Genomic DNA, 11,380 nt, shown 5'->3' with positions numbered 1-11,380 from the left:
GAGGCTTAACAAGTTATTTTTCATGTGAAACTGATGCTCTGTACAACAGCAAAAATCTTCCAAATAAAAACATTTGACAGTTCTGGTTTGGTTTGTTCTAAAAATGGATGTATATTATCATCTCATTGAGTTGGGAGGATTGAGAGCTTGTGACAGATGGGTAGGACAGCATGTTTGTTGAACACATAAAGCACTTTATGGTAAAAGTAAATATAAATGTATGTTCAGATTGGTTGGCTTTTATATGTTAGAATCCGTTCACAGAGTTGGGGGGGTTTAATTTTTTTTTCTCTCGTTTAAATAATCAAATGAGTAAAATGCAAAAATGCTCGTGAATTATTATTGCTGTATTTATTCATGAAGACATAATATCAGCTCCCTAGACGGTGCACTGAGCTGCACTACTGCACATTCTCCACGCGTGCGACACCTTCCAGTCAGATCTATAACTCAAAGCCAAATGTTGAGGTCGACGTAAGACTGGCTGATGAGTCAACCTGTCTGACGCCTCATCATCAGATCAATCAGCTAACCTTTTATGGGAGAACATCAATCATTCTTAAAGACCTAAATGAAGCGCCCTTTGTCGCCTGACAGCTCACACGCTGCTCACGCTGCTGATCATTCATGCTGTACCCTCCCTCCTCTCCGCCTCCACGCCGCAGATTGGTTTTCAAAGCCTATATGTCATTCAAATGTGGAGATTTTACATCCAGGCCATATACAGTCAGTTAACTCTCTAAATTAACCCATTGAACGACAAGATCGTTTTGACATGCAGCTCCTTACCTCCGGTGGCGCACATCATGTGTTATTGACATGTACAATTCAACTACAGAGGTCAACAAGAAAAGCAATCAGTCATAAAGAACTTATGGAAATGAACTTTTAAGGACTCTGTGCTTTATCCCCTGCTTATGAAAAAGCGGTGGAACGCAAAAGTAATGAACTTGGATCCTCTAGAGGAAATCTCTGCTCAGAGAGAAAATGAGTAATGCTCCTGCTGCTTAAGCAGCTGCTATTACGGTGGTCTGGTGTGAGGATATTAACCTCTGGCTTCCCACGGGAGCTGTTCCTGTACTTGACGTGAACGTGTTTAACCTTTCCTCGATTTGTGGCCGCAGTCTGACGCCCTCGGAGAAGAGATCACACTCCGCTACGACTGGACGAAGGGTTAAAACTTGCAAATGTTGACTCATTGCTGCACTTTTATGATCCCAGTATTACTGTTGTAACGTCTGTTAGCATGTGGTCAACTCAAGAAGTCCGTGTTGATAAAGGATTATAGTAGTTTTTTTAGACCATTTATAATAATATATCGCACCCTACAGAGGGTTTCATTTATCTGTTGATCATGTTTATTATTGGTTATTTATTATTGAAAAAAATGGAATAAAGCTGGTGAAGAACGTCCAGATGAATTGATAGTGCAATCCTTAAAATGAGGCCGTTGTAATTGTTATAAGTAAAGAAAATAATCCACCACATTCATGTTTTTTTCCATAAATAAGGGAAAAGTAAAGAATATCTTAATTTTTATTTAAAGGGTTTTCTTTTGTTGTTTTTGTTCTCGTTTCTCTTATCACATGCATGAAAGCAGCAGCTCATTAGAAACATATGTTGGTATACCGCGTCCCAGAGCTCAAAACCACTGAGCACTCAAAAGATTAATGTGACTTCACCTACACAGTGCTTTTTCACCACTTCAGCACTCTCAAAGTGGACCACAGTGTAAGTCATCCACACACAAACACACCTTTACGATGACTAATATCACAAGTGTTTGACCTTCATTAAGGAGCAAGAGGATCAAACTCCCAACTGGAAGATGATGCAATCTTCCAACGTAGCCACACCCTCCTGTTATAGACGCTTTTTAAAAGGCCACAGCTGCTGTGGATTATAAAATGAAAACTGTAAATTAGGAAAGCCCGTTGCGGTTTATTAGATGATATCTCTCATTCTGGAATATATATGCATACACAGTATTACCTAAAATAATTTGTAAAAGAGCCCTGATTACATTGTGATAGTATTGACCCTTCCTGAAAACCTTTCAGAGCAACATTGCTGCAGATTTGTTCACAACTGCTCAGTTTCACACGCTATTGTCCATATTTAAGAAAGCATCACCTGGAGCAGTTCTAGTTACAAAGCTAGTATCGTAAAAAGATTAGTGAGAAAATTCTCTCTCTTCCTTTTTCAAAGCTATTGAGACCTTCAGTTGTGCCGCGCTGGTGTTGCAAATAACCGTGCTGAAGTACTACAGTCTACTATTCCACTACTGTTTTATTTACATCTGGAAATGCATCAAACACCACTTTTTCTCCCTAAAAGTACTCACTTCTTTGAGAATAAAACAGAGAAAAGTCTTGTTATCACAGTGGGTCAGCCAACCTCAAACCACTTCATCAATAAATAACTATTGTCCCTGCTACAGCAATAAGATTATCTAACGCATAAACAACAGAACATCAATTTTGTAAACGCAAATTTCAACACTCATGAAAGTTTCCTGAGGAGTACTTGTCAAAGTTGTGCAAGACTCCATCAACAAGGGACAAAAAATAGTTTCCAGTACAATGACTCAGTTTTTTTGCTTCCACTACATGCAATGATAGATTTTTAATGTTTCAAACAATGCTTAACCCATACTCCAACCCAAACCCCAACCCTAAGCCAGAACCCCAAGCCTTAGTTTTCAGTAGCCTTAAATCATTTATGAACCTTCACACTTCCCTAAATATTTATGAGGATGTGGGTTCTGCCCCAGAGAAGGAGATTCACTTGACATTATATTTTCGGCGCCTGTCTACCAGGATCCGACTCGTTTGACTCTCAGTATAAGAATGAATAGTTTATAGTTTTACAGCATTAATCCTGATAAAATATATGAAAAACATCTCCCGGACGTTGTTACTGCCAGACACATGAGATTTGAGTACATCCAGAATTTTAGGGGACATATTTGTCTTGAAGCTAAAGTGATGTTTATCTCAGGGGAGGCAGGAATTGACAGACTCAGTGGTGGCATTCAGCAAAGACAGTTGTTTTAACCAACTCCTCAGGCCTGTAACCTTTCTGTTCAATAAACAACTCTCCGTGTGCACCTAGAGCGGTGTCTCCAACTGCCTTCCCCGGCTTCAGGCACATTGTCATTTAGTTTTTACGACACCACATACACAAACACACACACACACAAAAACACACGACAGGCCATGAAGTGTAATTTCCCTGCAGGAATTTCAGGAGGATTTGCCTGCATGAGAAATTCTACACTTTAATACAAAATCAAAGTCTCCCTGTCAAAACGATCCCCAGAATAATGCGGTGGCCCAATTTAATTTTCCTCCCGCGCTGCTTCAGATTCTGGACAAGACTGAGAGAGAATAATCTGCAGCGTCAATGTATAATTAACTTGAAAGGTCAAAGGATCTATCTGGTTTTCAATTAGACTGTTATCTCCTGAGGAAGGATCTGCTGTTTGACTTCTTTCTATAGGATGAAAGTCACAGAGGTCAGCGAAATTAATGTCTCGTATGTCTGAACCACTTCCCAAAGAGCTTTCATGCTCAGTTATTCTCTAAGTTGAATGTGACAACTTTCTCATGGTAAAGATTGCCAGAATGAGTTTCTCTCTTGAAACTTAGTAATGCGAGTTTGTTGAATCAAAGAGAAGTTTTGTTGAATGCCATGTGATGCTCCCGAAAAGGTCAGTAAAATCACATCATTTGCTTTTGAATGTCAGATTTTCTGTCTACACAGACAGACAGGTGTCGTGTGGCAAATATGCATAACTTTTGCAGCGCTTTCCATGGCAGAGGAAAATGTTTTCTTTCAGGGTCCCAGACATCACTTCTTCTGATCATGGTCGCTTGGCAGTCAAGGCATCAGCTCATCACTACAAAACAATCAGGGAAATCAGGCAAAGGAGATGGAGACTGTCAAACAGGCAATTTAAATGTGTTCACAAGGACGTTATGACGAGAGAAAAGAATCTTCAAGGAAACATGAAGAATATGCACAAGAAATCTATGCAAATTAAGGTCTTTGAAACCCACTTAACCAAAAATGGACTCCATATGTCGACTGAGGGTGTTCTGTGGCGTCAGACTCCAACACATTAACATTAACAGCACAGTCCTTTAATACTCAGAAGTTGTGAGGCAGAGCTACTTTGCAGTAAACTTGTTTACCCACCAGATTTCACAGATGTTTGAGTGGATTGAGATGTTACGCTGCGACAATACCGTGTGGGTCAGTCTGGATGAGTTGTCATTTATTAATCCATTAAAAATGTAGAAACATCCTCTCACAAACAGTGTAAACATTTGAATGGAGAGTGTCGTATCATAGTGTCACTGATAAGTGTCTTAATCACTGTATTAATCATTAATTTTGATTATGCAGATTGAGATGGCCGGTAGAGAGTGTGTGTGTTGCTATGTTGCTCGGCAGACACAACAAAGTTGCATCAGATAGCTTTATTATCTTTGTGTTTGTGCGATTTGAAAGAAATGCTCAAGTCTCCCAGTGAACACAGGCCAAGGGCAGTGTTCCGTCCAACGGGACATCTTTCATGGTGCTGTCAGGAGGACAGACAGTTTAAGATTAATGAAAACTCCTCCAGTGAGGAGGTTTGTGAAATAGTAGCACATCTGCTCTTTGCTGAAGACAACAGTTTTGGCTTAGTTCTAGCGTTTAAATTTAGTGTTGACTCAGCAACCGGAGGCAAGAGACAGCAGCTTTGCAGAAACTGTTTTCACCATAACTTGGTTGCTGAGTTTATTGTAGAAATAAGTTACTGCTAATGTTGCGATGTTAATGGCAGTGATGCGTTACTGCCTAATTTACTACATTAGCAACAATAAAATCACTGCTACTGAAGAAAGAAACTTAATGAACTTAATGAACACTTTTCCAACCAAAGCACCAGATGTAAACAACATAAAACCAGCAACAACAAGCAGCCATTGTGATAACATATTTGTAGGCTTGTGGCTGTATCGACCATCAAAAGTGATCTCTGCAACATCTATATGCATGACAGATTGCATGAGCTTCATTTCTGATTCATTCTTTGCTAAAGCACCATTCTATCGCACACAGAACATACAAATGCAATCAGGACAACAACTGCATGTGCAGTGTTTTCTTTTCTTTTTTTCTTTGTTTACTTTAGTTGGTGGGGAGAAATGCAATTTATCTGAGCATTTCCGCAACGCTGTGAGTCTCAGGCGAATCCCCTCAACCCATTAAACAAATATGATTAATGGTTTAAGCTGATTTCCAAAGTCCACATTTGATTGATTATTTTTGCCATAATTATGTTCACCGTGGTTCTCTCTGCAATCCTTAGTCCCAAATGAAAAAAAAAAAAAAAAAACTCCAAGCTATGGGAGTAAAATTGCATTCAGAGGAAAATGAATTGGATGTAAAATCAATGCCATGTATCTGTCTTCTCAACTGCCAGTTCTTCATAATTAACTGTCAAGCCATTGGCTAGTTGGATGCGATATTGATTCTGATTGGCTTTTATCCTCACGGGTTTGCTCTAATAGCCTATTCTCCCTCGCTGTCTTTGTCATCCAATTGGCCTGTCTGGCCTCAGTGCCTCGGGCTGATTGGTCGTCTTGGCAGACAGCTGTCTGTGATGTTAAAGGCAGCCATTGTGGCCGCTGGTGACTGTGTGTTTGAGTGTTTTGTGTGATACGACAAAGACCAAGACCAGGCCCAACAACCGTAATCTCAACAGACAGAGTGCCGTCATCGCCTCTGCAGCACGGCACATACACACCGCTCACACATGCTCCAGCACATCCGTTCAGTTTTACTCCAGGCCGATGACAGCAAGGAGCGCACACACGCACACACACACACACACACAGTCTCATCTGTAGTCATTTCAGAGCTCAGTATATAAAACATAATCAATGACATATTCCTGTTCTTTTCCCATCATTTTTCATCATAAAACACTCACGTTTTCCCCCCCTACCACTGGAGGGTATAACATTGCTGAAATATCCTGCAGCCTTGTCAAAACTCACCCATAACTACCAAGCAAGGATCTGCTCCATTATTGATTAAAACGATTTTAGCGTCCAAACACTGTCACCACAAAAAGTGACAGTATCTGGAAGAGTTCGCATGAAGTTTTCTTGAAATGTGGCCACTTTTGATTTGCTAAAAACAAAGTTACGAATTAGTCTGGAGCTTTCAGATTATCACCTGATACAATGTGTGTGTTTCAAGAACATATGAAGACAGGCTACAAGCACAGGCCCAAGCAGGAGGTAAAACCAACACAGCAGCAGAGGGCGTGGCTAGAACCTGGCAAAGCATTGGAAACTATTAGCCAGCACAAACAGGTGGCAGACAGCAATCACAGCACAATCCAGTGTTGAAGCATATGCATAGACCTGCTGGCAATATGGCATGTGCTGCCTGCTGGACGGACAAAACAGTCTGAGGTGGGAAAAAAAAAAGCTTTTCTGTCACCCTTGCTTGATCACTTCTCATCTTAGTTTAGAAAGCTACCAGTAGGGATTTGACAGTGGGGTTTGCTGTGCAGTCTTGCAGGTGCTTACAGGACGCCAATCACCACAGAGAGTACTGTATGTTATTGCAGTTCAAGGATCATGCCCAGGAAGGAAGATGGTGGCAGGATGATTTAAGACTGGACTGCCCTCTGTGTTCAGCTCACTAAAGTCCAGTAGGGGGAAATAGCACAGGTCATAGAGCAGTTTTGGAAAGGACAATACAGTAATAAACTTGTTTTTTTTTCTTCTTTGTCCCCTTTGCTCTGAGCAGCGCAGCTGCTGTTCACTGCGTAAGCAGGACAAATTAACTTCTGACAGTTTTATGCACTGCTTTGATCACTATTTAGAGATAGTAAACAAAACTTGTCAGCGCCTCTGTAAATAAATACTTCAAAATCCTCCGCCAGTTTGAAGTTTACAAAAATCCCGTGAACCTCTCTGAATCTACAGTTTGCTAAAGCATTATAGTTGAAGTTATTTGGTTAAACCAGAACATCAATATGTTTCTATTTTCTGTGACTCTCACAGCAATGTTCAGTAAACCCCCTGAGCACTCTGACCTCCACCTAACATCTATATTTTTTGTTGTCAAATAAGCAATTACTGAGATGCTGACTCCTCTTTGTTCATCGACATGTATGAAGGTTTCACTCATTTTGATCAGAGAGGACAGGAGCCTGCATGTTCTCTCCGAGGGTTTTCTCACCAGTCCCTTTCCACAGCTCAAAATCCTGAATGTTAGGTGAGGTCAATCCTCTACTTTGACATTATGTATAAAGGAGTGTGTGTTGAATGTGTGCCTGGCTCTGTGTGTTTGCCCAGTGATGTAGTGACAACCTCTGGAGAGAATCCACTGTCATTTGCCAAATGTCAGCAGTGATCAGCTTCTGCCCCTCGTGATCCTGAGGTAAATACAGTACAGATGACTAATGGATGAATGAGGAAAGTAAATATCGGTATTCCTAATTCGATAGTTAAGCCACAGGGAGTTTGAACAAAACTGGAGTTGATTTAGAGAAAAACCAAAGGACTTTGCCCAAGAGCTTTCTCCTTGGTTCATGCCAAGTTTATCTTCCTCATGAATTCCACAGGGAAACTTTCCACAAGCACACAGAACAATCCTGACTGTGGCGTTCATGATGGAGGTGAGGGACTGATCCACACTTTCTGTTTCCTGCCCTGTCGCCTGGACAGGATAGCGGGCAGATGTGCTGTCGTACAGAGGTTAATGGTGGCACAGCAGGAGAAGAATTCATGGTGGCTGGAGGCAACATGTTTTAACATTCCCTCTGTACCGCCCAGGGACTTCAGCATGGCCCTGCTCATTTGGAGAGGTTAAGTCCTGCCTCTGCACAGGAAATGTGAGTTGCTCAGCACCGTGTTATTACTGCCATGGATAATTAATTGGATCTACTTCTTACCAGTTCTGTCAGGATTCTCTGTCCTCGAGGCCCCAAAGGAGCAATATATGAACAAATGTAACAGATCAGGACCTTGAACCCAGCTTGAAATAAATCTAGGAAATTTATGATCAGCAATGGAAAGGCCCTGTTGTCATTTTGGGTCTGTCCTCAAGAGTGAATATTTTGTGTATCCATCCGTTAGCAGTTCTTACAAACAAATCTGACTGATCTTTTTTGTAAACTGCTGCAAAGTCAGGGATCTTAATACCACCTATGCATGGAACACAGTCTGCCTTTGCTAATTACTGACCATGACTCTTCATGAGCAAAGTGTAGCTTTCTGGTGGCAATTTCCCGCAAACTAATGGACACTGTCCCTAGGCTCCAATCCTCTCATTTTGCTTTCCTGTGCATGATCATCACTTCTCTGGACTCAAACGGCCTCCAATGTCACGAGATCCCAGTCCGATGTAAGATCTTTGAGATGTGATAAAACAGAAAAAAAAATCATCATCAGTTTGCTGCAGACAGATCTGCAGTAAATGTGTGATGCTGTGAAGTTAATATTGGACAAAAAGTATCTCTTTCAAGCATGTTGTTAAATTAATCGTCACCGAAAAAAGCAGTTCTAAAAGGAAAGAAGGATTCAACCAGCTAATAGGAAATGTACATATAATTACGTTTTCTTTTTGGGTTTATTCATATTCCACCTGCAGAAAACAGACTAGAGCCTGCGATGCACAGACATGTTCTTCGTCAACTTTTCAAACTCAGTCGAGACACTTTTTGAAGGAATTCATCCACAGGCATTGTCAGGAGTGCAAATAATTTGGCCTATTATTGTTTGTGCCATGAGAGTTGTGTGTTAATTGAGTTCAGGTAGGGGTGCGGTGAGTTAATTACATCGGGTTTAGTAAATGAGGGCACGCTGCAACCTGCAAAACTGTGCATTACATTACTCACCAGGATTAAAAAATGAGCAGCGAGTGTGAAAGCAGTCGAAACATGGAGGGTGAGACTGTAGTCATGTGGCGGATGTTATGTTTGCGGCTGGGTGAGTGGATGTTGGGTAAAAAATAAGTAAATATGAACAGAAGATTTTTAGAAGGGAGAGAAATGTAAGATTTTTTATTTTTTTTTCCAGGAATAAACCCAGTGTGTGGTTTCTGTGTGTGTGTGTGTCTTTATGTACAAAGGGGAAGGTGTGAGACGGAGTGTGAGTGTGAGCTTTCATAGCTCCAAATGTCAACAGCATGGCATGAGGGCACAGACACCCAAAGCTGTTTCTGTAATGCCAGCGAGATAATGCCACGCCGCAGGCTGTGTGTGCATGTGTGCATGTGCGCATGTGGAAGAGGTAGAGCAGCTGTTTGAAAGGTCAGAGTATCTACAGAGGGACGGGCTGCATAGATGGCGGCAGATGAATGGATGAGGAGGAGAGGAGTGGAAGGACCAAGTGATAAAAAAACAAAAAAAAAAAACAAAAAAAAAAGGAAGAGGCACAGAGGGATGATTGGATCAGTCGGTGCATGACAGGGTGACACTAAAAAAGGGAGGAGTAGATGATGAATCAGCAGATTGTGAATTTCCCTGTTGTGTTAACGTTGTTGTAAAGGACTGCCCTTGTTCCCCTGCTAATCACACATCGTCTGTTTGCATGATCTGCTTGTATCCCCACTGTATTATTTCTTTTATTTTCATTCCAAGACAGTGTTATCCAGAGGGTCATTTCTGTCCGTCAACATACTGCTAACCACCGAATCCAGGAGTTTTTTGTTTTGTTATATGGGATTTATGCAGGTAACACCAACATGTGAAGTTGAGGATTTTCTTCACAGTTAGAGGTATCTCGTGGTAAAATTACAGCTTTTCTCCAAATGATTTCTGCCCTCCTCTTAAGTGGATTGGGACATCCTATGATGACCACAAACCTAATTAACATCATTATGTTGGCCCTCTGTTGAGCAGATGTTTGATTTGTTACCATAATAAAACACTTTCTCAGTTATTATGATTAGCTTAATGAAAGGCTACTCACTCTTGGGCTTACTGATTGGCGAACAGATTTATATTTCTTTAATGTGTAAATTTTACAAATGAAGCTGCAATTAGCTGATCTTGCTTTGGCTGAGGAGACCCATGCTGGTTTCATGGTTTGCACTCTTGCTTCACAACACGAATATCCCTCATCTTAACTCAGGCTTGAGAACCCGTATTATGGGGTTTGTATGTTTTTCATGCGTGTGTTCCTCTGATTGGAAGCCATACTGCTGGGAAAAAAAACCCGACATCTTGAAATAATGAAAAAGTTCAGACTCAATGAGTGTTTATAGTATATGTTTATGCTTTGCTTTTTCTCTCAGCCCCTGAAGCATTTGGACCAGTTTTCATGAAAGAGGTAAAATATTTGCATGTTGAGATCCAAATGTCTTCCAGCTATGGCACGTAGCTTTGTAGTAACTCTGATTTCTTCTTGCTGAACTTCCTGAGTTTGCTCAGTTACACTGCCTCGTGCAGCTGCCAATGTTCCGCACCACCTCAGGTATCATCTGCCCTTTCTTCATCCTCCGCAGGGCAGCCTGCCACCTTGGACTAAGCTGCGAGATCCATGGCCAAAACCAAACGCACCCAAGTCAGCCGCTCGCACGATCACTTAGAGGGCATCAGCATTATGATTTTGCTTAATATGCACAGGATAACCTGGTGTTTAAATGTGAGTCTTAATGTCGCTGGCTTTTATTACATTCTCAGAAAGTGAAATAGTAGTCAGTCAGCAGAACTCGAGTTTCTTTATTCGGCGCATGGATCAATTTTTGGGGCAGTGTTGGAGCTTTCTCAAGCAAGATAATGAACAGGTACATTTTGTTCCCATACAGAGGGCATTGTAAGGCGAGACACTGTAATCCCTCCATGACCCCTCTCCAACTAAAACTTCACACAAATGCCACCCTCATTTCTGCAGTCCAGCACTGTCTTTTTGCATATTCATAGTTTCTGTATCCCCCTGCCAGCGAAGGGCTAAAGTCTAATCCCTAATGCCCCCTTTGCATGCAGAACATTTCAGTATTAACAGCAGGTGCTCTTAATTACATTTCCATCATTACCAGCTCATTTGTAAATCTCCGTCTAGCTGTAATGTATTTGAGAAACGGCCTCATGAACAATTAATGAGAGTAATGAGATTACATGGGCAGCCCCACTGTGGTCTTGTGTGTCATATTTAACATGAGCGTTAAAGAGAAACAGTCAACATTGAGCTCCTGTCACTCCGAAGTTTCGTTCATCCATCTTCTATTACCCTCTGTTTGCTTTTTACCTTTTACTTTTTTTTTACTACAATGTCAAACAAGGCTGAAAAAGTGAGGCTGTCTTATATTTGGAGTCCAAGGAAGAAATATCAGCTCTTCTTTGTCTTCTCTTTTAAATGTTAATAAA

The sequence above is a fragment of the Salarias fasciatus genome, unplaced genomic scaffold (assembly GCF_902148845.1).
Source record: "Salarias fasciatus unplaced genomic scaffold, fSalaFa1.1, whole genome shotgun sequence".
Lineage (NCBI taxonomy): Eukaryota > Metazoa > Chordata > Actinopteri > Blenniiformes > Blenniidae > Salarias > Salarias fasciatus.
This window is presented reverse-complemented; position numbering follows the sequence as displayed.